This window comes from Canis lupus, chromosome 26, assembly GCF_048164855.1.
Source record: "Canis lupus baileyi chromosome 26, mCanLup2.hap1, whole genome shotgun sequence".
NCBI classification, from domain to species: Eukaryota; Metazoa; Chordata; class Mammalia; order Carnivora; family Canidae; genus Canis; species Canis lupus.
The window spans coordinates 13,116,451-13,140,934 of NC_132863.1; the positions used below are offsets into that span (position 1 = coordinate 13,116,451).

Genomic DNA, 24,484 nt, shown 5'->3' on the forward strand with positions numbered 1-24,484 from the left:
TAACATCCTTTCCTTCTCTAGCATACGCATTCCAAGGAACTTAATGTGATCATGGCCTCAAAAGCTATTTCTCTCTTCAGAAATGGTAAGTAACATTAAAAAATGTTAAACATGATAACGTTGGTATAGCATGATCTGTTGTCATGACACTGTTGTAATAAATCGCCCCCCAAACTTGGTGCTTAAAACAACCACTGTTTATTTTTCTTCTACAAGTCTGTAAGTGGCCTGGGTCACTTGGCTGACATGGCCTGGGCTTGGTTCATTGCACCTGTTCTCACTCACATTTCTGAAGTGTGCTGGTGTATATAGCTGGTGGTGGCTGGTCTGTGTTGCCAACAGCTAGGACGGGTAGAAGGGCCCAGGGCTTCTCTCCGGTGGGCTGGGGTCTCTGATCTTCCTTAGTCCAGGCTTATTCACATGGCAGTGGAAGTTCCCAAGAAAGACAATGGGAGCAGGTAAGACTTCTTGACTCTTGGCTCAGAACTGACACATTGTCACTTCCATGGCATTTTTCTGACTAACATAAACCATAAGGTTAGTGCACATTTACAGGTGAGGAAGTAGACTTCACTTCTTGATGTGAAGAGCTACAAAATATTGCAGAATCCATGGAAACAGGTAATAATGCGGAATTGGGGAAATTTTGGCCACTAAATGGTAGCTAGATAGGCCGATATGATTCTTTCTGAAACATTTTGCAACATATATTTTCAAGTTAGGCAGTTTAAAGTTTCTTAAAGTCAGGAGAGTCATAGTAGTAGACTGTTCATCTTTCTAGAAAATCCTCAGAACAAACATAACAGAGACATGCCATTTGCCTAAGGAATAGCAGATTATTGGCTTATTTATATCTTTTCAAAAGAAGTGTTAGCTTCCCTGGTGACCCTAAAGGCTCTTTGCTTCTTTCCACAGTTTATAAATGACAACCAGAGCTTTTTTTCTAACGCTGTCTTCCCTGGAAACTGCGACAGATGCAACTAACTATATCAGAACAGGAGCTGCAAAACTGCCACTATGCCAGCTATCCAAACAAAAGCCCTGAAGCTCCTGTTTCATGTTAAACCTTAGTGGTCAGTATCCCCTAGTGTTGAAGGCCTCTCTCTTCTCTACTTGCCCTCTTCCAGCTAGTAATACTAACCCCATTCCAGGGCTCAGTGGGCATGAGTGCCCATTGAACAGTGGAGATATAGAACACCTCTGCTGTTGGAGAAGGTTAGGTCTAAAGCTACCTGACCTGGAGAGAGAGGGCCAGTTCAGGTGGGACGCTGGCCAACTCCAGACACCTGAGAGAAAGATGATTGTCCAGAATGGACATTGTGACTCATGTAGTGTGGCCCTCTTCTCCCAAGTACAAATTCACTCAGTGACATTAGGCAACTTATTTCTTTGAGCACTAGTTGATTCTTGAGGAGAATGAGAGTTAGATCAGGCCCCTGAAACTCTTGTGCATGAATCATCTGGAGATCTTGTGAAAATATAAATTCTGGTACAGTAGATGGTTGAGGCCTGAGATGCTACATATGTAACCAGCTCTCAGGTGATGCCAATGATACTGATGCTTCTGGTCCATGGACCTCTCTGACTAGGAAAGAATTCAGGCACAGAGTCATTGAATACTGCCTGCCACGGAAAGGACCCTTCCAAATTCCTTATTGCAATCTTGTCTCTAAGGTCTTGTCTAAGAGCTCCTAGAATCCCTGAGGTTGGAGAAAAGCCCCATTCCCATTAGCAAAGGGGCCCTAGTGCCCAAGGCTCTATAAAAATTTAATAGTCTTTTGAATTGTTGTATAAAACAACAAAATGACTTAAGAGTAACTTCACAGTTTCCTTGTAAGGAAAGGTTTGCTTCTTGTCTAATGGCCTATATGAAGTGAAGAGCTCTTACAGTTCCTATATTCCACTCAGTAGAGACTGACTAATCTTTACATTTACTTTAAATGACCTCCCAAGGCCACTCTCTTCAAATGTTAATTGTACAGTAAAATATGGGTACTCCTAATACCATGGCTATTCTTTTTTTTTAATTTTAATTTTTATTATTTTTTAATAATAAATTTATTTTTTATTGGTGTTCAATTTGCCAACATACAGAATAACACCCATGGCTATTCTTACTTAAAATTGGCAAGTGAACAGAGAAGCAGCACAAAATCATATACCAGTGAGACTGCCCCAGTAGCTGGATGACTCTAGATTTCTCCATGTAGTTAAGAACAGTGGCTAGTAGGAAAGTACACTACATATGTATACTGTATATGTATGTGTGTGTGTATAACATATACTGTAATACCAATGTAGTGTACTTCCACCAAGTCTCACAGTGTGCTCTCTAGTCCATAGATCATTAGTCTTGAATCTAAGACCTGCTGCTTTCTCATGAACCAAGTGATGGGTGCTTTTAGTGAGCAGTACTACCAGATGTGGTGCTATCGCCTCTTTAATGTGGGCCATTCATTTTGTCCTAAATGGGTGGGCAGGTTTTCTGCATTTGCAACTTGGATTTCAAGGCTGGGAATAGTAATGCTAAGGAAGCCAGAGTACAAAAGAAAAGAATAAAAGGGCAAAGGACTAAAACCAACAGGGAAAGGCAATTTACAAGGTGTATTAATGTATACTACCCAGAAGGAGGGATTTATTACACTTTCAAGGTTGTGTTTTGTTTTTGTGTTTTCTTTTTTTTTTTCAAGAAAGGTAAGGGGGAAAGAACTGATATTTGTCAGTCTGAATTGGATAAGTTCAATTGCAAAGAATAAAGGGAGCTTTTAGAAAGTGGGCAGCTGCGGCAGAGCCTGAAGCCATGGTACTTGATACTGCAATATACTCTCAGTGATTCTGGGCAGCTTTTGAGAACAGCAGGCGAGGCATTCAGGGCAGAGAACAATGGCAAATGTCAAGAATGAGAAAGAATACAGAGTTTAAAAAGACTGTTGATTGACAAGTAGGACAGATCAAAGAGAGAAATTCATATCAAGTATTTATAATTCTAATTCTAATAGAACTCAGCAACCATAAAAGAAGGAAACTAACAACAAGAAAGCTGATGGCTTTCAATCTTAAAAACAGGAGAAACTGGTCTGTGACTCAAACTTCATCATTTCATCCATTCTGATTTTTTCCCACTGTCTATTTTGTTATTCAACTAATCATTGAAAAGGAAGCTTAAATGTGCTTGAATGTCTGCCTTAAAAATTATATTTCTTTGCCTTAAAAAAGTGGAAGTATTTTTGGGGAAGCACAAGATGGGGTTCATGTACAATCCACTACAAATCAGGCATCAGAGACCATGTCTAAGCATGAGCTTTTATGATCTGCGGAGTGTGTTTTGGGAGAAGTGGTGTTCTGAAAATGCATCACCTGTGCCCACTGGGCTTGCTTTCACTTCCTTCCATTCTCTTCTCCACAGAGGTATTGATATGCAGAACTTCCTCATGGTAGATTGGAAGGTAGGACTGAAGGAAGAACCCTGTTTTTGGAAACTTGCTCGGGCTTGCTCAGGACCAGGGTGGTTTAGAAGCCCAGAGAGAAATGTTGAAATCAGTCATTGCAAAAGAGCTGTTGCAATAAGTAATGAATAAAAACTGAAAGAAAATCTCTTTCCTCCCCAAAGTAAAAACCTACCATAGAACTTGTCTAAACAGCTCCTTATAACAGAACTTTTGAAAGACAGCATAAACTCAAGTGCTTCCCACAGCCAAGGCCAGAACCTCTGGCCATTATCAATTGATTCATTCATTCAGGAAGTATCTATCAAGACACAGTATGTGGCAAGCACAGCCATGGACAGGTCTAAGGAACAAGAACATGATGACTCCCTTCAGAGTCCTCAGACATCAATTCACATGTCACCTCCTCAGAGAGTCATTGTCTGACAGTTCAGACTTACCTCTTCCTACCTCTGTCATTCTCTGTCCTGGTTATTTCCATCATAGCCCTTGATAGACTTGAATTGTGTCATTTTCTTAATAATACCCATTACTGTGAAAGACCGTCTGAATTATTCACTGTTGTATCCCCAGTCTTTAGAACAATGCCCGTATATAATAGCATCTCAAGAAAATGTTTATTAAGGAAATGAAGATAGGACAAACCATCCTACTGCCTTCCTGTTCAGATACAATATCATAAACAAAAAGAAAACTGTAAAACAGTAAGTGAAAGATGTGTAAGAAAAATCATTAGATTACTATAGGAATTAAATTTTTAAAAGATCACTTTAGAATAAGACCATTGGAGAATACTCTCCCCAATTCCTAAAACTTTCCAGTATTTTTTTGGATTCAAATCAATGTTTTGTGAAAGAACTCAAATAATTGTGAAAGCAATAGCTAACTCTTTAATCAAAATGATATTCTGGCAATAACATGTTGTAGTCAATAGAAAATGATAGAGTCTAGAAATTATCCAAAATACATGTGAGAATTGAATATGTCTCAAAGGAGGCATTTTAAGGCAGTGAAGAAGTGTTAGACTATTTAATAAAAAGTAATAAAAAGTACCATGAAAATTTTATCTTTCTTAAAATAAAGTTTATCTCTTTCTTACTCTTTATCCCAATTCAAGTTACACATTATATTACTTTTAATTAAAATTAAATTCTACAAGAGAACATTGGTAATTTATAATGTAATTTGTGCTGGGATACTTACAGTATTTTCTTAACAAGATTTCAATATCTAAAGAACAAAGTCAGAAGAGATAATCAGCAGGGAAAATATTTGTAATATGTATTATAGAGAGATAAATTCCTCAGTATATAAAGAAGTTTTATTAATAAGAAACATAAATGAATAGAAAAGTGAAGCAAGGAGCTAAACAGGGAAAGAAATACAAAGAGTTTACAATAAATGAAGTTCAATATTATATGTAAGTAATTGAAAAATGCAAAATAGCAATACGATCTCTTACCTTAAAAATGACAGGAAAAAATTGGAGGTTTTCATTATGTGATGTTTGATGAGGCTATGGGAAAAATATACATTCAAGCATTAAGTATAAAAATGAATTTCTATGATTTTTTTGGGGTAATTTGGCAACATCTATGAAAATCAAAGCAGGTTTCCTTAGTCCCACTAAACTGCTGTACAGTATCTCTTATGTATACTTCCATGTATACAAAAGCATGATAATGGTGAGACAGAGAGAGGAAGAGAAGAAAGGGTGAAAGAGGAGGAGGAGAAAGGACATAAAGGAGAAGAGGAAGCAGCAGCAGCTTCTAACTGTTCATTTATAGAGACTGTTTATCTACACAGTTGAATGATACACAACAGTCAAAGGAAGTAGCTTTGTGGATGTTGACATAGAAAGATATCTGGAATATCAGAAAAAGGTAAGATAGGAACTGTGTTAAAAACCGTATTAAAAAGAAAATATCCACATATTCTGGACAAATAGATAAGAAATTTTACTGGTTATTATTTGATTGTCATTTAGCTAGAAACCCATCCTGCTATACTCTGCTCTGATCATGGAGCTGGGATACTTCAAAACATACAAAACGGCTCTCCTTTGCCGTTTGGCTCCCTGTTAAATTCTGGTGATAGATCACTCATCATGGTTCTCTTTGGGAAATAAGACTGGAGCCTATGATGGTAGAGATAATGCTTCCTTTAAAACAGAAGTCACACCAGCAGAAGTTCAGAATGCTGGACTTCTAATAGATGTGTGTGCAACAATCATCTTCCCAGTTCCCAAACCCAGGAAGTATCCATGGCATCGTCTTTTTAGGGACATTCCTTAACTTTCTCCAGATTTGATATCAGCATAGGCAGGCATACCAGTTGGATAAAGTTATAAATAGGCTGGACTAGTGAAAGAACAAACTTCCAGTTACAAAAAGGAGTTAATTTAAGAATACCAGTCAAATATTTTAGCCATTAAAAGACAAATAACAGGTATTAAGGCAGTGCTTTTCAAATATTTTTAACCCACAGGGAAAATACATATTTTTCGTTATAACTATGAACATACAAAGAGAAACAAAAGTTTTATCAAACAACACCTTAACCTTATTACATAAATTCACTTTGATATATTCCATTCCATTATAATTGGAAAAATAACCCCCTAACTTTATTTCACAGTCTATAATGGCATGAAACCTACAATTTGAACAACACTAGCATAAAATAATACATATAGACTCTCTTATCAGATTGACCTCAGTCCTAAATGCAGGCTGACCCACTTAAGATTGAGTTAATTCTCTAAATTTTGCCTCATCTGTAAAATGGGCCATTTAAACCTTAAATGATTGAAGAATGAACTTGTACAATGTGTGTAAAGTGTGTAATGTGCTTGGCCCATGGTTGACATCAGTGGTTGACTTTTTTATTTATTAAAGATTCGCTGAAGGAAGTAGATGTAGTTCTACTTGCCTGCTACACTCATGTAGCTTGCCTTCATGTAGCTTCTCACTGTGCATTCAGTAAGCTGAAAACTGACTTGTTCATGCCATCAGGCCATAGAGAGGGGCAAATTCACCATTGCTTCTAACAGTTTGTCAAAGAGACTGAGGAGCCTGTTAGCACAAAGGCAGTAGAGAGGAAGGTATGTAAACACGAGAACCCATTTGTTACGGAGCCTGATTCTCTTATGGCAGTGGTTCTCAACCACGGATGATTGTGTCCTCTAGGGAATAGTTTTGGTTAGGGATGCTACTAGCACCTAGTGGGTAGAGGCCAGGGATGCCACTAAACATCCTACAATGCACAGGATAGACCCCTACAACCAAAAATTATCTGTCCCTAAGTTTCTTATAGAGCCCAGTTTGAGAAATCCTGTGTTATGGGAACTGAACCACTTTGATTACTGGTGATTTGAGGTGTCTTAAGAGTCTTGATGAGGGAGTCATTCTCACATGCTTGGGCAAGTCTCCAAAGCTCCCAGTTTCAGTTTTCTCATTTGCAAAATGGGTATAATAATATCTGCCCACCTCTATAATTGGTCGAGACGTGCAAATCAATCCAAAGATGAAAAGCTTCAAGAATTAGAACTAGGTGGCTAATTTCAATAGGTACTTTGTTATTATTATTATTATTAGCCTTTTCACAAAATAAAAATTGCCAGCAAACATCAAAGATTTTGTTACTTAAAAGAGATATATCAAAAATACAACATTGGTATAATTATGGCACCAGCACCCAATTTTCATTACTGAGAATATATGGCTCATTTGGAGGGTTTGCATTATAACATCACGGTTTCAGAAGGGAATCAAAATTAAATTAGTGTCTTAATAGTGCCAACATTCCAAATACCTGATGTAAAAATAAACAAAGAATATATTATGGTTACACATTATTCATTCTGTTTATAGATACTTCCCTTTTCAATACTGTCCTGGACCCAGGGAGCCAATAAAGCAAACCATGCCAAGAATTACAAATTGTGTCTTGCTCAGTACTTGACAATTTCTCTGAAATTATCAGGGTTAATTTAAAACCCAACTTGCCAGTAGCTGTTACAGAACATTGTGAGCATAAGTTGTTGGTTTCTTTTTCTTCTGTATGCTCACACCTTGGTCTTGGTGCCTCTTTTAGAGAACAATTTGTTTTGTAGCTTCATGAATTATGAACTATTCATAATGAATTCATTATGTTCATTCATTCATCATGAACTGTTCATAATTCAGAATATTCAGCTATTCTGTTCATCTCCTGTGTAAGCCCAGCACATACTCTGATTGTGAGTCCAGAGAGAAGAAGATCTTGCCTTAAAGCTCCAAGTTGTAGCTTTGCAAAGAGCGTGCCATGTAACCAGGTGAACTAAATTCTGTGAGCATTTCTCAAGAGAGCTCTCCTCATCACTTTCAGTCTTTCCTTGCTTTCTGCCATCTGTGCAGAGATAATTGGTGAACACTTCTGGAAGGAAATGAATATGGCCCCTGCCCTTATGTAACTTATACTCTCAGTGCCACCAGTAATTTGAAAACTGCTGCTGGATTATGCCATCAGGTCATAATCAAAGCCACATTTACCATAGATCTCTGTACTTTTTTGAAGTCTGAGGACCCCATTAGCCTTTTCAGTGGAATGTCACAGGATCAGAGCAAACCTCACAGTGCAGAGTAAAAAGTAAGAGTGATTTCCTCAGTCTCTGCTGTGGGAGGAAAAAGGCTGTGTGTTAGGGAGTGTGGAGCTTGAACAATCAATGTGGGTGAGGATGGCAGTAGGACCAAATTTAAGAGCTGATAGATTATTGACCTTTAGAATTTATTTAAGCCAAAGGACTTTCTTTGAGCTAAGCCATTCTTTGAGACTCTTTCCAAAAATCTGATTATAACATAAACAAGGACAATCTTGATAAGTACAACCAAGACTTAAGTCAGTGTTTAATTAAGCACTAAATCCAGTAATCTAGTGGATTCTGGGATTATAGGGATGAAAAAACTTGGCTTCTATCCTCAAAAAAAATTCATGAGGATTCAAGGATGTCTATAGATAATGACCTAAAGTGGGATAAGTGCTAGTACAGGGAAATGAGAGCATGGACTGTGTCTGGAAGTATCATAGAATTGATGATGTTTGAAAGTAGATTTAGGACAAGGAATAACCAGCACAAGGGCACGTGGTCATGAATTGCAGAAACAGAGAAGCATGACTCCTATCAGGGGTTGATGATGGAGATGTTGGCAGGGTTAGAGCTTGAAGAACCATATATTCCGGGGTATGACATTTTGCTTTCATAGAATGTGTCAGTAGTTCCAAACTTTGACATTTTATGTGCTGATATATTGTCCCAAATTAAGTGGGGTGCTCACATAGGGTGTCTTTTCTTTCTTTTGTCATTTCATGGATTAGGAAATTAATTTGCCATCCACCATGATAATATGTAATAAAAATTCCTACTGAATATCTCATATCTTGTTCTTAATTACCTGAACACACTTAAAACTACACTTGCAGCCTCCTTTAATTTAGATCAGGCTGTGTATCTTATTCTGGCCAATAATCTGGATTACAGGCCACTTCACGGCTGAGACAGAAAATAGTTCTAGTGTATCTTGCAACTCTCTCCACAGTGACCCTGACTGGCCACATGTTTTAGGTGGCATTGCTACAATATTTAAGTAAGTACAAGTGTATCTTGGAGATATTGTGAGTTTGATTCCAGGGTGTCACAATAAAACAAACATTGCAGTAAAGTAAATCAAATGATTTTTTTGGGTTTCCCAGTGCATATAAAAGGTATGTGTAGTCAAATGTGTTAATACCATTTTATATAAAAAAGTGTACATACCTCAATTAAAAAATACTTTATTGCTGAAAAAAATGCTAACCATCATCTAGAGGTTAGTGAATTGTAATCTTTTTGCTGGTGGAGGGTCTTGCCTTGTTATTGATGGCTGCTGACTGACCAAGGTGATGGTTGTTGAAGGCTGAGGTGGCTGTGGCAATTCCTTAAATAAGACATTGGTGAAGTTTGCCACATTGACTGACTCTTCCTTTTATAAAGGATTTCTCTGTAGCATCTGGTGCTGTTTGGTAGCATTTTATCCATGGCACAACTTCTTTCAAAATTGGAGTCCGTTCTCTCAAACTCTGCTGCTTTATCAACTAAGTTTATGTAAGATTCTAAACCCGTTGTCATTTCAGCAATTTTCATGGTGTCTTCACCAGGAGTAGGTTCCATCTCAAAATCATTTTCTTTGTTCATCTTAAGGAGTGACTCCTCATCCATTAAAGTTTTATTGTGAGATTGTAACAATTTAGTCATCTTTAGGCTCCACTTCTAGTTCTCTTGCTATTTCCACGTCTGCAGTTACTTTCTCCACTGAAGTCTTGAACCCCTCAAAGTCATCCATGAGGGCTGGAATCAGCTTCTTCCAGACTTCTGCTCATGTTGATATTTTGATCTCTTCCCATGAATCACAAATATTCTTGATGGAATTTAGGGTGAATCCCCTCCAGAAGGTTTTCAATTTATGTTGCCTAGATCCAGCAGAGGAATCACTGTCTATGGAAGCTATAGCCTTACAAAATATGTTTCCAAACAATAAGACTTGAAAGTTAGAATTACTGCTTGATCCATGGGCTGCAGAAGGATATTGTGTTAGTAGGCATGAAAACAACAATAATCTTCTTGAACATTGCCATCAGAGCTCTTGGATGACCAGCTGCATTGTCAATAAGCAGTAATGTTTTGAAAGGAATCTTTTTCTCGGCAGTAGATCGCAACAGTGGGCTTCAGGTATTCAGTAAACCATGTTGTATACAGATAGGCTGTCATCCAGGCTTTGTTGTTCCATTTATAGAGCACAGAGTAGACTTAGCATAATTTTTAAAGGCCCTAGGATTTTCTTAATGGTAAATGATCAGTGGCTTAACTTCAAGTCCCCCCTGCACTGGTCCCTAACAAGAGGGTCAGCCTGGTCTTTTGAAGCTTTGAAGCCAGGCATTGACTTCTCATCTCTAGCTATGAAAGTCCTAGATGGCATCTTCTTCTAATATAAGGCTATTTCATCTACACTGAAAATCTCTTGCTTAGTGTAGTCACCTTTATTAATTAACTAACTAGATCTTCTGGACGACTTGCTGCAGCTTCTCTGACAGCTCTCACTGTTTTACTTGAACTTTTATGTTATGGAGATGCTTTTTTACTTAAACCTCATGCACCAATCTTTGCTAGCTTCAGTCTTTTCTTCTGCAGCCTTCGTAGAATTAAAGAGAGTTAGAGCCTTCCTTTGGTTTACGCTTTTGCTTGAGGGAATGTTGTGGCTGGTTTGATCTTCTCTCCAGACTACTCAATTTCTCTGTATCAGCAATAAGGCTATTTTGCTTTTTTATTATTCATATGTTTACTGGAGTAGCACTTTTAATATCCTCCATGAATTTTTTTCTTTGCATTCACAACTTGGAAAACTGACATAGAGCCTTGCTTCCAGCCTATCTCTACTTATGACATGGCTTCCTCATTAAGCTTAATAATTTCTAGCTTTTGATTTTAATTGAAATATATATGACTTTTGCCTTTACTTGAACACTTAGAGGCATTGTAGGGTGATTAACTGACTTCATTTCCATATCATTGTGTCTCAGAGAATAGGCCTGAGGAGAGGGAGAGACACAAGGAAAATGCCAGTTGGTGGAGCAGTCCGAACATGTACATTTATCAATTAAGTTTGCCATCTTATATAGGTGTGGTTCATGGTATTCCTGAATGATTACAATAATAGCATCAAAGATCACTGATCACAGAGAACCATAACAAATATAATAATAATGGGAAAGTTTCAAATACTTTAAGATTTATCGAAATGTAATACAGAGACAAAAAATGAGCAAATGCTATTAGAAAAATGACACCAATAGACATGTTGGATGCAAGATACCACAAACTTTCAATATGTAAAAAAGAAAAAAAATGTAAAAAAGATAGTATCGATGAAGTACAACAAAACAATGTATGCCAATAATCTAAAGTCCTACATCACTGCTTGGAAATATGGATCTTGGGAATGCCCACTAGGTCAGCAGCAAACTTTTTGTAAGAGATCAACTTTCATGTTAAGCCTTTACAATTTGGGAGTTTGTTACTACACCTGAGCAAGCCTCTCCCGACTAATACACAGTAGTTTTATAAAGAGAAATTGCAAATTTTTTAAACCAGAAAAAAATAATCCTATAATAATGGGTAATCCTTTGAATTCAATAAGTTTAATACAATAAAGAAGTCCATATGTCTTATATTTTTTCATTTGATTTCAAATTAAGCTAAGGTCAACATTATTCATTAAACTAGAATATAGATGGAAATAGGGGCAATGAAGGGCTTCTAGTGGGAGTTGATTGTACCACGATTAGTTTTATATTTAGAAAGACCAATCTACTGCTTGTCAAGAGTGAGTTGAAGATACCACTGAGAAAAGATGATGTCAAAGTTGTTTTAGAGGAGCCATGGATGCGATCAACGTAGTGTGTAGAAAGAGAAAACGTGACTTACTGCCAGGAAGGATTGGCTCCAAATCTAGCCATAATGGCATCTCTCCAGAAGATGCCATTTTTTTTTAAAAAAATGCCAGTTTTTGTGTGCTGCCACTACTGTCTATTCTCATTGGACATCTACTTAACTCATTACATCAGTTGGACCCTCTGTCATCCTAAGCTCCAGTGCTATCAAGAGAACTACCTAACTTGCTATACAGCATGAATTATTCTAAATCAAAAAGCTTAATGTGGAAGTATTCTAAGAGGAATGTCTAGTCTGTGTTTTATCTGTTGATTACAAATGTTGGCTCTCCTATCTAGACAGTGTAGTTTTGAAAAATGTTTTGAAAACATACATATAAACATACAGGATTGTAATCACAGAGTTTTATTTTAATAAAATACAAATATTATTCTCCAAGTAGCAAAGGACTTGTAATTTAGTGTCTTAGGAGAGTAGTGCTTTCCAGTGGATATCAAATAGCAACTGTGTTACTGGATATGGGCTCTGGATTCTTAACTCTAGATTTTGAAGCGTTTGGGCGAAAAGGTGTGAATACCAATAGGAAACCATATTTAATTGGCCATAAACAGATTGCCTTCTACCCATAGTACTCTTACCTTTCTAGCTGAGTCCAGGAGAGAAGCAAAATGCCTTCTGGACATTTTGAACTGTACGTTTTCTCTTGCCACCTTGACAGCCAAAATTCTGTATAGGTTGGGGATGTGGATGGGAAATCCTAACTGTCATACCAGTTCTAGTTTTATTATTTCATTTGAAGGAAGCATGGCCAGTATTGTGTCAGCACTGACAAGAGATCTTAATTCTTAATCTCATTGTGAAAATAGGAAACTGTTTTCAGTTGGAAATTTTATCAGTTGGAAATGATAAAAGAGCAAAATGGTTTGTTTTGTTTTTTTGTGGTTTGTGTGTGTGTGTGTGTGTGTGTGTGTGTGTGTGTGTTGTTTTGTTTTGAGAGAGAGAACATGCACGGGAGTGGGGAGGAGAGAGAATCTTAAACGGGCTCCATGCTCAGCACAGAGCCTAATGTGGGGGCTTGATCTCTCAACCCTGAGATTATGACCTGTGCCATAATCAAGAGTTGGATGCTAATCAACTGAGCCACCCAGGCACCTTGGAAATTTGGTTTTAATGCATCCTTATCACCTAATTTCTCTTGCATCCTTTCATATATACTTTGCTCTTGCTAAATGGTCATTCTCTCAGCTTAGAAGGTCTTTTCCATCTGTGTATCTTTGTGTGTATGTTTGTACACATACACACTAAATATGGCACTCCACCCCACTATCCTTGCTATTTCACACTCATTGGTTCATCTTCCAACTGTTTGCACCTACCTCTGTTTGTCTGAGGGATTTCTCTGGCCAGAAGCCTGTTCTAACTTTTCACAAGCAGGCAGAAAGTGCCAGAGAATTCATACTATCTCCCTCAGGGGCAAGCTAAGCCTATTGGCATGAATGGGGTACAAAAAACAACAGCTTTTTCATCCTTTGGGGAGAATTTGTCTAAGGCACTTTTTCAGCATGCTTTCCAGGGCTTCTCACTGGGATATAAGTTGCCCCAGGTGCTCTTATTATTTATCCTTTATTGACTAACTTCCCTTCCTATCTTCTGTACTTTTCTACTGGTGTTTCCTCTACCTCCTAAATAAATTACTTGCACTTGACTACTTATATGTATCAAGGTTACTTCTGGAGGAACCCAAACTAACATACATGCACAGTTTAATTAGAGCTTCTGAGAGGAAGCTTCTTCTGATGACTCCTGAAGAAAAAAATTTCTTCACCATTTTAATTCCCAGAGCACACAGTGTGTGCTAGGGCTCCCTACTTGGAATCAGCCAGTGGGTTTAAATCTTTCGCTCTGGCCATGATTTAGATGCCTCACCTTGGTCAAGTCAATTTAACTTTCAAAGTCTCAACTCCCTTATCTGTGAAATGGTGATACCAATACCCACTTCAGAGATAGTGAATGAATTTTCGTGAAGAGTAAATAAGATTATACATAGAACGTATGTAGTATAGCACTGGGCATATACTATAATATCAATGGATGTCACTGCTATTATTAGAATAATTTCTATTATGTGTCACTAGATTATGTACATATACACAGAAGAGTCATGCCAACCTAAAAATAATCCACATCTAAAAATACTTACCTTTAGGATGATGTCTATACCACCAACCTGGGAGTCTTTGCTGGCAGATATTTAGGCTGTGTATTTAAAGTCAGTATCATGGAAACAATGAGCAGTTCTACATAAGTCATGTGAACCAAATGTAAATGACAATGTTTAGCTTGAAATATATAGCTTATTTTGCTTCCTGGAGCCATTTTTATTTACCATGTGAGGGAAGGATAGAAACAAGATGGGAAAAAAAAAACTCTACTTCTCTCCACCAAGTAGAATTTAACTTATTCCTTGAGTCTAGTGATCAAAGTAATTGGAAAACTGGAATAGTAAATTTGTGAAGCAATATTAAGTATAAAAATATTTTTGAATAAAGCATTTAAAAAGTCATAATAATTTTTTATAAATTTATTTTTTATTGGTGTTCAATTTGCCAACAAGTCATAATAATTTTATTAAAACCATGTTGCTTAGAGAAAAAAGAATCTCTGATATTATGAAAATACCATCACTCTGTTGTGTCTGTTGGTTATTACATCTCTGACATATTGTCTTTGGAGCCATCTAAGAAGCAATGACAAGGTGGTAAGAACCTTCTATTAAATGCACTTTTTTGCAGATCAGGATGCAAATCCAGGCCGACTAAGTTATCTCTGGTTCTTAGGAAATATCAGAGGCAGAATTAAGAAAAAGCCCCCAATTCATTGTCTAGTGCTCTTCTCCCTAAAACTTAAGCCTACTCTTTTTCCTCAGTCATGGTCCATCTGGCAAAGATGTTAAATTATCTGTAGCATTCTTAAATTCTGCAGTGAAGACCATCCCCCCCAATATCGCTAATGGATTAAAAAATTGGTCTAATTATTTTTATTTTTTAATTATTTAAACTATTTTTGTTCTGATATCTTTGTTCTATATCCTGTTAGTGAGTCCAGTGATCATGCCACTTAAATGTCAAGCAATACTAGATTTCTTAAGCTTGCTTTCAGTTCCCACATTTATCTCACATAGTCCAATAGAAGTTGTGTGTGTGTGTGTGTATTTTTTTAAGTTAGTGAATGTCTAAAAGTTGGATATCATTCTAATACAAGTATAGTGTGTTCTACAGTGGTTTTCTTCTTCAAATATCTATAAGTATATCTGATTTATTGTGTTTGGAGATAGTCATAAGAATCTCCTTAGAAAATGTTTTTAATCTCCTATATAGTGAATAGCACCTAAGATGTCCCCTGATGACTCTCAACTACTGACATTCAGGCCCTGTACAAATCCTCTCTTCAAGAGTGTGGGTTGGACTTATTAACTCACTTCTAAGGGTTAGAATACATTAGAAACCATGAGATATCATTTATTAGATTGCTATAAATTAAGTTTGATTTTACTTTTCTCTCTCTTTCTCTTACCTTCCTCTTTACTTCCTTCCTTCAGATCGTTGTGCTTTTGGGGCAGTAGTTGACAGTAGTCCTACTGTCAGGTACTGAGTAGTTGAGTAGTCCTACATATAGACCCACATGACAAGCAACTGATTGATATATCTGACCAACAGCCAGTGAGGAATTCTTACCTGCTCTCATGAGAGTGAGGTTGGTAGCAAATCCTTTTTTTTTTTTTTTTTTAAGATTTTTATTTGTTTCTTCATGAGAAACACAGAGAGAGAGAGAGAGGCAGAGACACAGGCAGATGGAGAAGCAGGCTCCATGCAGGGAGCTCGATGTGGGACTCGATCCTGGGTCTCTAGGATCACGCCCTGGGCTGAAGGCAGGCGCTGAACTGCTGAGCCACCCAGGCTACCCAGCAAATCCTTATCCAGTAGAGCCTTGAGGTGACAGCGGTCCTAGTCAACACCCTGATTTTGGCCTTATGAGAGACTGTGAGTCAGGGGCATCTAGCTTAAGCCATGCCTGGTCCTCTGACTTAGAGAAACTGTGAGATAATAAAGGCTTCTTGTTTTATGCCACTGAATTTCAAGGTTATTTGTTACATAGCAATAGATAACTAATAGACTCTGCTATGAGCATAGCCAGGCAAAGCTCTAATCAGCATCAACAATTAGTGTAAATACATGTACTTTCTTTTTAGCTGCATAGGTGAAATTCAGTAGAACAAATATGAAGTCTTATTCACATAGAAAGTGCATAGTGGATACTCTTCAAGAGTAATGTACCCATACCCGAGATGTTGAGAACTAATACATACTGGTGGCTCATAGCTTTCCTCCTCGTAAGAATTTCCCTCAGGGAACAAACTACCCTTGCCGAGAGCATGACAAATTAATTCAGGAACACAAAAGTCTGGCTCCCTTGCCTCAATTAAGACATTTTAGAAGACCATGCCAGTCCCAGAGCTACTCATGGGGTCAGCTGAGGCCTCTGTTGTTCACTGTATTAAGGGATCATATTTCCTCTCTGCCCAATCTTCCTTACTTTCTTACACATATATCTCCCATTGTGTTTCTGGTTGAATTCTTTGTGCAGGGTATCATGTGCTAAAATCTTTCTAAGTAAGTAGATATATTTATCACAGAAAGCTCAATGGGTTTATTATTTCTTCAGGATAAAACCCAACTCAACCTTCTTTATTACTGTCAGCACGACCCTCACCCCTACCAACATGCTTATATCTTCAGCTTGTCACTCACACTGGTTAACTTTACCCAGAACTGGGGAAATGAAGTAGACTGGTAGATTTGGTGGCTGAGAATCACTGAGCCACTGGCTGCTTTATCAGTCTTTAGAGTGGTTCTCACAGTTCTCGCCATGTCTGGAAGAGAATATAAAGCCATTCCTGACTCCATGTTTGGCTGGCCAAAGAAGCCCCCCCACCAAACTGAACATTATAGACAGGACTTATGTTGGACCCCCCCCCAAAAAAAAAGTTGTAGACAAGCTGTCACTCGCTCCTGAGCCTCTTGCTGTTTAAGTCAGCTGGCCTCTACCTCCATCTTAAGCAAATGGCCTTGTTTTCTCAGATTTTGTGAGAAACAATGTGAGATCATCTCTCACTTTTTTGACTAAGAATAAAGCAGAGGTTGGAAGGGATAAATACCTTAGAATACTAACCCACTAAATGCTTATAATACTCTAAGGATTTCTAAAAATGACCCCATTCAACAAATGAGGAAATTAAACTGAGAAAACGAGTAACTTGGATAAGTCCTACAAACTAGTCATGATCTAAGAGAAAGTATCCCAAACTTGGAGATAATACAAAAGATCGCTATGTATCCTTTCAAAGTCCTGTGAGACTATTCTCTAAGAGGCCCACCCAGGATTATTTAATTCTTTAAGACAGGGGTTGATAAACTATGGCCTGCCAGCCAAATCTGACCCATAGCATGTTTTTATAGATAAAGTTTTATTGGAACATACCCTGTTCATTTGTTTATATGTTGTTTATGATTACTTTTGTGCTACAGTGGTATAGAGATGAGTAGTTGCAACAGATACCTATGTGGCCCACAAAGTCTCAAGTATTTACTAACTGGCAGTTTAGAGAAAAGGTTTATTGACCTCTGAATTACTATGTGCTCCTAATTAGGGATCAGACTTGAAGTTACTTGTTAACTCATAGTTTTATCTGATAGAGATATAAATGACTTGTGTGGTTAAAAAGATAATAATAACCCCACAGGTTTCAGTCTTTATACTTGGGGAACAATAGCTGGTTTTGCACCTAACCTAGCAATTTTATTTCTAGTGTCTTTATTTCTTTCAGTGTCTGTATACATTTGGTCTCTCAAGTTATCTTTGAACCAGCTTTATTATCTTGATGATTTCTTCATTACTGAATCAAATAAATTTCTGACTCATGCTCACTATATATTTGTATCAGATTAGTGTTCTTAAGTTTGTGAAAATTATACTTTGACACAAGCAGAACTGTGATTTGAAAAAAAGGTATCTTATTTTAAAATCCATTTTTTCTGCTACCTCCTCATCTATGAAAATTAAAAAATATACATGTTGATGAACCCTCTGATTATGATGTTAAAATGGTAGGGCCAGAGATTGTCAAGATTGTTTCCCCTTCACTTCAGTTTGAGTTCTTTGGGCAAGAGCTCTTATGTAAGTCTAATAAACACATCTTAACAAATAGCTTCATTCAGTGATGATGAAAAAATAAGCAAGTTTCCTTTCAAGCCTCAGCAAGCAGAAATTGATTTGGAAGACAAATCGAATAGCTCAGCTTTTTGTTGTTTTACTTTCCTTTTTTTTTTTTTTTGTTTTACTTTCCATACTCAACATTACTATGTTCTACAATCCTTCCAATCTCCAGGATTTACCTCATGAGGAAAAGAAAAAAAATAAGATCCTCTTGAAAAAGCCTTTTGCTAGAAGATGGCTTTTGTGCAAGCCACTTGTCATTGAACAATGTAAGGAGTTTGGGGAGGAGCAGATCAGACAGTCTCATAGCCAAGGTTCTTCTTTAATCTACCTTTGGCATCAAGTGAGATAGAAATATTCTCTTCAATAAGATCAGGATTATAATCCTTACATTGCAGACTTGTGAGGAATTGAACAATATATTCAAATTTCCCACAGTAGGTATTCAATAAATGTAATTACTACAGATTCTTCTCCCATTTAATTGGGTACTGTCATGTACATACATATATACCACCTTGATATATACCATCAGGGTGGGAGAGCAAACATAAGTTTTGTAGGACTCCTAAAATATCCTGGAACAGAGGGGCCTTTGGTGCAGCCAGTGGTGCCTCCTATTCTTCTAGGAAGGTCTCTTAGGCTGTTGTAGTCTTATTCTATTTTAAGAGATTATTCATGCCTTAGCGTTACTGATGCCGAGCATCATCATTTCTGTATCTGTGTTCCTGGCAGACTGAAGTCTTAAGATGGATCTTGAAAACTCTTCCATTGTCCCTTTTTATCTGTGAAGTTTTATGTCCTCCGTTGGCAAGTATACAACTGTCAGATTCCTTGTTCCCAAATGATCCATGTAATAAGAATGATCCCAGATCACCCACAGACTCTCAGCACAGGCTCATTTGTCTATTCCTGAAATGAGAAAGTCTCCTAGAAAACTTCATTTCTTCTTCCTGGTATATTTTCCCTGTGTATCTACTTGACTCTTCAGTTACTGAAAGGACTCCTAGTTTTTGCTTTACAGAAACCTGGCAGCCAGCACAACAGGCAGCTATTTATTTGTGGTTCCAATCATCTATTTCAGCTTCTCTGTTAAATGCCCTATATGGGTGTGCAGCTCACCCTAGAGAATGGTCTCTGCCCCACTCAGCCGGAGACCACCAGTCTCAGAGATGTCTTCCTTGGTGTACACTGTGAGAGGCAGTGCTGCCTATGATGCCCAGAATGCATATTCTCATTGAGTGGGTGGTTTTTACCTTCCAGAGGCTCTTGACCTTTGTATCCCTAGGATTTATAAAATCCATATTCCAGAAAGAATGCTTCTTAAGTCCTGCTTGAAATTGCTCCTCAGTGAGGAAAGGCAGTAAACTTTTCTTGGTTATATGCCAGTTGTTGTTCTCTCATTATGTCCATACCCAACCCTGTGAGATAAGTTACTATTATCTCCACTTTGTGGGTGAAAAACAACCTCAGAGGGCTTAAAGAACTTAGCCTGGGTCCTGGCTAGTATGAGGCAGAGCTGGTGTTCAAATCTAGATTGGAGTCCACAGTCCACATTTTTACTGCATTTTAGGACATCACTTTGCAAATTTTAGCATAAAAATCACCCTTGAGAGCTTGTTAGAATTCATATTACTGGGTCTCAACCCCAGAGTTTCTGCTTCAGCAGGTCTAGAGTGAGCCCCAAGTATTTGCTCCCCAGTATGTTGATGTTACTGGTCTGTGGATCACATTTTGGGAAGCACTGAACTAAATCATGTTGCTTTATTTAACAAATACACTTTCAACAGTCTGATAGCTGGCTTCCAGACCTCTTCAGAGCTGAATCCTTTTTAAACTTTTATACTTGATTATAAACTCAGTAGGGTGAATGTCCATTAAGGGATATGAATGATGTCTAGTCCCTTGATGTAATTTTAATAACAGTATTCTAGAGTTTGAAGGGACCTTAGAGATTATCTCATTCAACCTCTTCATATTACAAAAGAGCAAGCTTGTTTTGCCCAAATTTATGGGAGAAATAAATTTTCTGAGTCAATAAACTTGTCAGAAACACAATTCATAGTTGCTCAGCGTATCTATTTCTGGCCAACTTTATTCTTTCAAGACCAGAGCAGGTTGATTTGGGCCAGTTTGTGATTAGAGCTCACCTTCCTATAGTTTCAGCAAACAGATGTTTAAGAATCCAGCCTTTTTATTCATATACCAATCAGACAATGTATATGGCCTGGGATGGTGGTTCTTCGAGAAATTGGTCATGGAATCCCTCTGATTGGTATGTGTGGGAAGAGGTATGTGCATCCATACAAGTTATGAGGAGTTTTATTTTGTTTTTCCTGAACCTGATCCAGAGATTCTGACTCAGAAAGAATTTCCCAGCCCTGGTTGCTTTTAAAGTAAATCTGCCCTAGACCTAATTTTTCACTCCTCCTTAGTTGTTCTGTACTTTCTCTCACCTGGACTTTGTAAATTATATCCAGTCAGCTCAAGAAAACCTCATATCAATGGTTTATTTTATCTTATTGTCAGACACTCCAGAATATGCATATTATTATCTTTATTTTACAGTTCAGTAATGTATCCCAGAGAAGTAAAAAATAATGCCCAAAGTCACAGAGCCATTAAGTCTTAGCCCCAGGATTCAAGCCCAGCAGTTTGGTTCCAGAACATGTAATCTTTCAAAAGGTAACAGTCCTCTTAACGTAGGCCAGAACACAAATGACCTCAGCACTTCATAAAGGACACTTATAAATGAACTCAGGAGTCAGAGAATATGGCCTTCCCCTATTCAGATAATTTGACTTTCCAGGCTGAAACTTGTTTGGGGGTGGCGGTGGTGTGTGTATATGCATGCATGCACACGTGTGTGTGTGTGACTTTGTTCTGCTTTTGGTCACAGTGTAGAAAGGCAGGATATCCCATTACTTTGTTATCATCAAATATGTCTTCTTTTCTCAAAATTGACTTTGCCAGCTCTTTTTACAAAAATAAATCAGTGTACATAGGGCATTCACATATTTCTTTTCTGAGTTAGTGCTATTTTATGCTTGGATTTCTATTTAACTTTGGATGTCTGTTGAACTCATGGGTTAGTATCAGGGAAAAATCTTTTATTTTATTTTATTTTATTTTATTTTATTTTATTTTATTTTATTTTATTTTATTTTATTTTTTTGGAAAAATCTTTAAAACTCAATTGTAATGCAAGTGATAGGATTTATGCAGAATAAAGTGTGGACTACTTTTGTTACATATGCTTTCAAACCCATGTACTGCCACTCTAAAAAGAAAAAAAAATTGGTTTATTTAGCAACTGGAGATCCATTATGTGAAAGCTCTTAACATCTCAAGAAGTGTCTTCATTATGAACCAAGACCAAACAATGGACAATGGACCATAGACAAAAGTTGTTTTTGAGACTAAAGAATCCCCCTTGATTTTACTTTTCTTGTTGTGTTTTCATTTGAGAAAATATTGTTGTCAGATCAATGGGATAAAGTTATTCAGTAACTTCTGTGGAAACATGTTCAAAGGAAGCTAACTTAGTAACCAGTTTTCCAGACTTAGGGGAAGGGGAGGTCATAATACAGCTGAGGGAGGGATTTGTCTCAGGAGAGAAAATATTTGAGATTTAGAGTCTGATACTCTCTTAGGCCAAACAGAGGAAGGATTTTTAGAGACCCCAGAGTTGTCACTTGTTTGGAAGGATTTTGTAATTATGGAAAAGAGGCTCATCTATCAGGCTCGTTGAACTTGACAAGCTTCTATATTTAATACATATTTTACATGACATAATTCGCCATTGCTCATAAACTGTTGATGTTCCCTGGAGTGTCCACTCTTTTATATAACCTGATTCCCAGAGTCTTTTCCATTAGGCTTAATGATCTATAGGGACATATTAATTGACCCTGTTGACAGGTCTAAGTCATCCAGTGGTTCCAGTATTGTTGACACCATTAAGTAAAGTCCCTGTTTCTACTAATACACTGATCTTTGCCTTTATAATTTTGGTGCTCTACTTGCTTTCTTAAAAGTTGGTTAGTTTTCAGCTCATTTGGAATAGCACTGAAAGATAGCAAGGTATACCTTATGTCTCATTTATGGTTATGCCTGATGAAAATAAAGAGACTAACCAAATTTTTGAACATGCTGTCATTTTTTAAAGGACTTCCATGGAATTTGGCTTTGAAATTGAAGTTGTAGAACCAAATGGCCATGTTGCACATAATATTTACATGCAGTTACCTTGGTAACCTATGGCCTATGTTGCTGGGTGTGATATTTGAGGGAAAAAGCCTCATGTCCCAGGGATTCTTGGTCTAACACTATTAACCTGCTCTTATAGACTTTAGTAAGCACAGATCTTTCTTGGATGTGGTGATGGTGGCCAGAAATAGCTCTTCTCAGCCATAGACTGTGCCTCTGTCTCTTCCTCATTCTACTCAACTGCCAAACAACACTGGAGATTTCCATGACTTTCCTGACATGCAGATTGAGTCAAGGAACACTTCCTCCATTTCTCCCATGGCATCTATCTTTTTGTTCCAGATTCTACCCTAAATGGACAAACACAGACTCATGTACATATACTTGTAGGCACATGTTCCATCACCCATTAATAGGTAATGATTTTTTTTAAAGATTTTATTTATTTATTTATTTATTTATTTATTTATTTATTTATAGGGCTTTTTATTTTTTAAAAATATTTATTTATTTATTTATGAGAGAGCGAGAGAGAGAGAGAGAGAGAGAGAGGCAGAGACACAGGCAGAGGGAGAAGCAGGCTCCTTACAGGGAGCCCGATGTGGGACTCGATCCTGGATTCCAGGATCATGACCTGAGCTGAAGGCAGGCACCCAACCGCTGAGCCACCCAGGCATCCCGGTAATGATTTTTTTAAATCACATTCTGTTGTTTGACATTTACTATTTTTAGGGTCAACAACATTTTAATACTTTCTTAGCCATTGTTTAACAGCAACAACAACATTCATCATTTTTTTAGAGATACCATGAGGTAGGCCTGGAAACACATGCTTTAGATAAAATATCTTATTTAATTTTTATGCAGACATTGAACATTAGCTGTTATGCAGACATTGAACATTAGCTCTGTTTTATGTAAGTAGTTCAGAGAGGACTTTGTCTCAGAGGACATAGCTAAACTGACAGAACCAGGACTGCCCACTTCCAAATCCTTGATCACTTGTACTTAATAACAATTTAGCTTCTCTCCACACTGGTCTTTAAACTTTGAAAACTGAATTCCCAAAGTGATCAGAAGTTGTCCAGAAGGAATGGAGGCCCAGATACTTCTGATCATTGGTAACCTCTATCAGACTCTCCATCATTAGATCCACTGTTCCCTTAGACCTTTCTCCATCAGCCCTACTTTCCCACCTCCACATCTCCCTCTATTTTTCTTCCCTGCCCCCAAACATCTGTAATTTTTCCATCAATCTCCTTCCTTCCATCACCCCCTTTTTTTTCTCTTTCCCTTTTCTCCATCTTCTCTCATCCCCCCTCCCTCCATTGCTCCTCCTTCCTTGAGGACCCCCATATCCTTAATTCTTCATCCAACACTATCCTCATGCTGCATATTTGATTTAAAGAGGATTTGAAATGTGACAAGTAGCCTTCTATGTTTACTATGTGGATAAATTTATTTCATTGTCACAGCACATTTTGCTATATTATGTGTGTGAAAATGTACTTTCAAAGAGATTAGCTAACAAACTCAAAGCAGTACCATGTGTAAGTGCTGGAATTTGAACCTCAGCAGTTTGATTCTTGATCTCTCATCTGACACTGTGATACCTTCATTTTACTAGGTCGAAATAAAATAAATGCAGATTAAAGCAATCCGATATTACCCAAATTATAGTACTTGACACTAATGAACGTGCAGTGATGCAGAGATCCTTATATTATGGGGAGTACAGCTTGCATAGTCACTTTGGAAAACAATTTCATATTCTGTCAAAAACACTTTAAAACTCCATATGGTCTGACCATGTCCCCCTTCTTCCAGGAATTTATTCTAACCAGTAAAAAATGCCTACACAAATATTTGTCTCTTGAAACCCTATTTTGGGCAGGAAAAACAGAAGGCAATAGAAATGTTTAGCAATGCAGTAAATCATTAAATACAATAAATCCAACTCTTAAAATGTAGTATATCCATTAAAATAGTTCTAACCTTTTTGTCATGATATGTAGCTACTTTTATAGAAGAGTCTACAATAAAGTACAATTTAATGAATAGACTGTAAAGAAAATATCTGTGTATCTATTTT

General features: G+C 37.4%; 1 long non-coding RNA gene across 2 annotated transcripts in view; it reads left to right on the forward strand.

Annotated features, from left to right (window-relative positions):
• The first annotated feature begins 327 nt into the window (after nucleotides 1–327).
• Nucleotides 328–24,484, forward strand: part of LOC140618073 (uncharacterized) — a 101,867-nt gene continuing 77,710 nt past the window's right edge. Inside the window, exon 1 of one of the 2 annotated variants that reach the window (XR_012018253.1) lies at nucleotides 328–458. This is a non-coding gene — a long non-coding RNA (uncharacterized lncRNA). The remainder of the gene's footprint in view (nucleotides 459–24,484) is intronic. The other variant, XR_012018254.1, reaches the window with a different exon arrangement.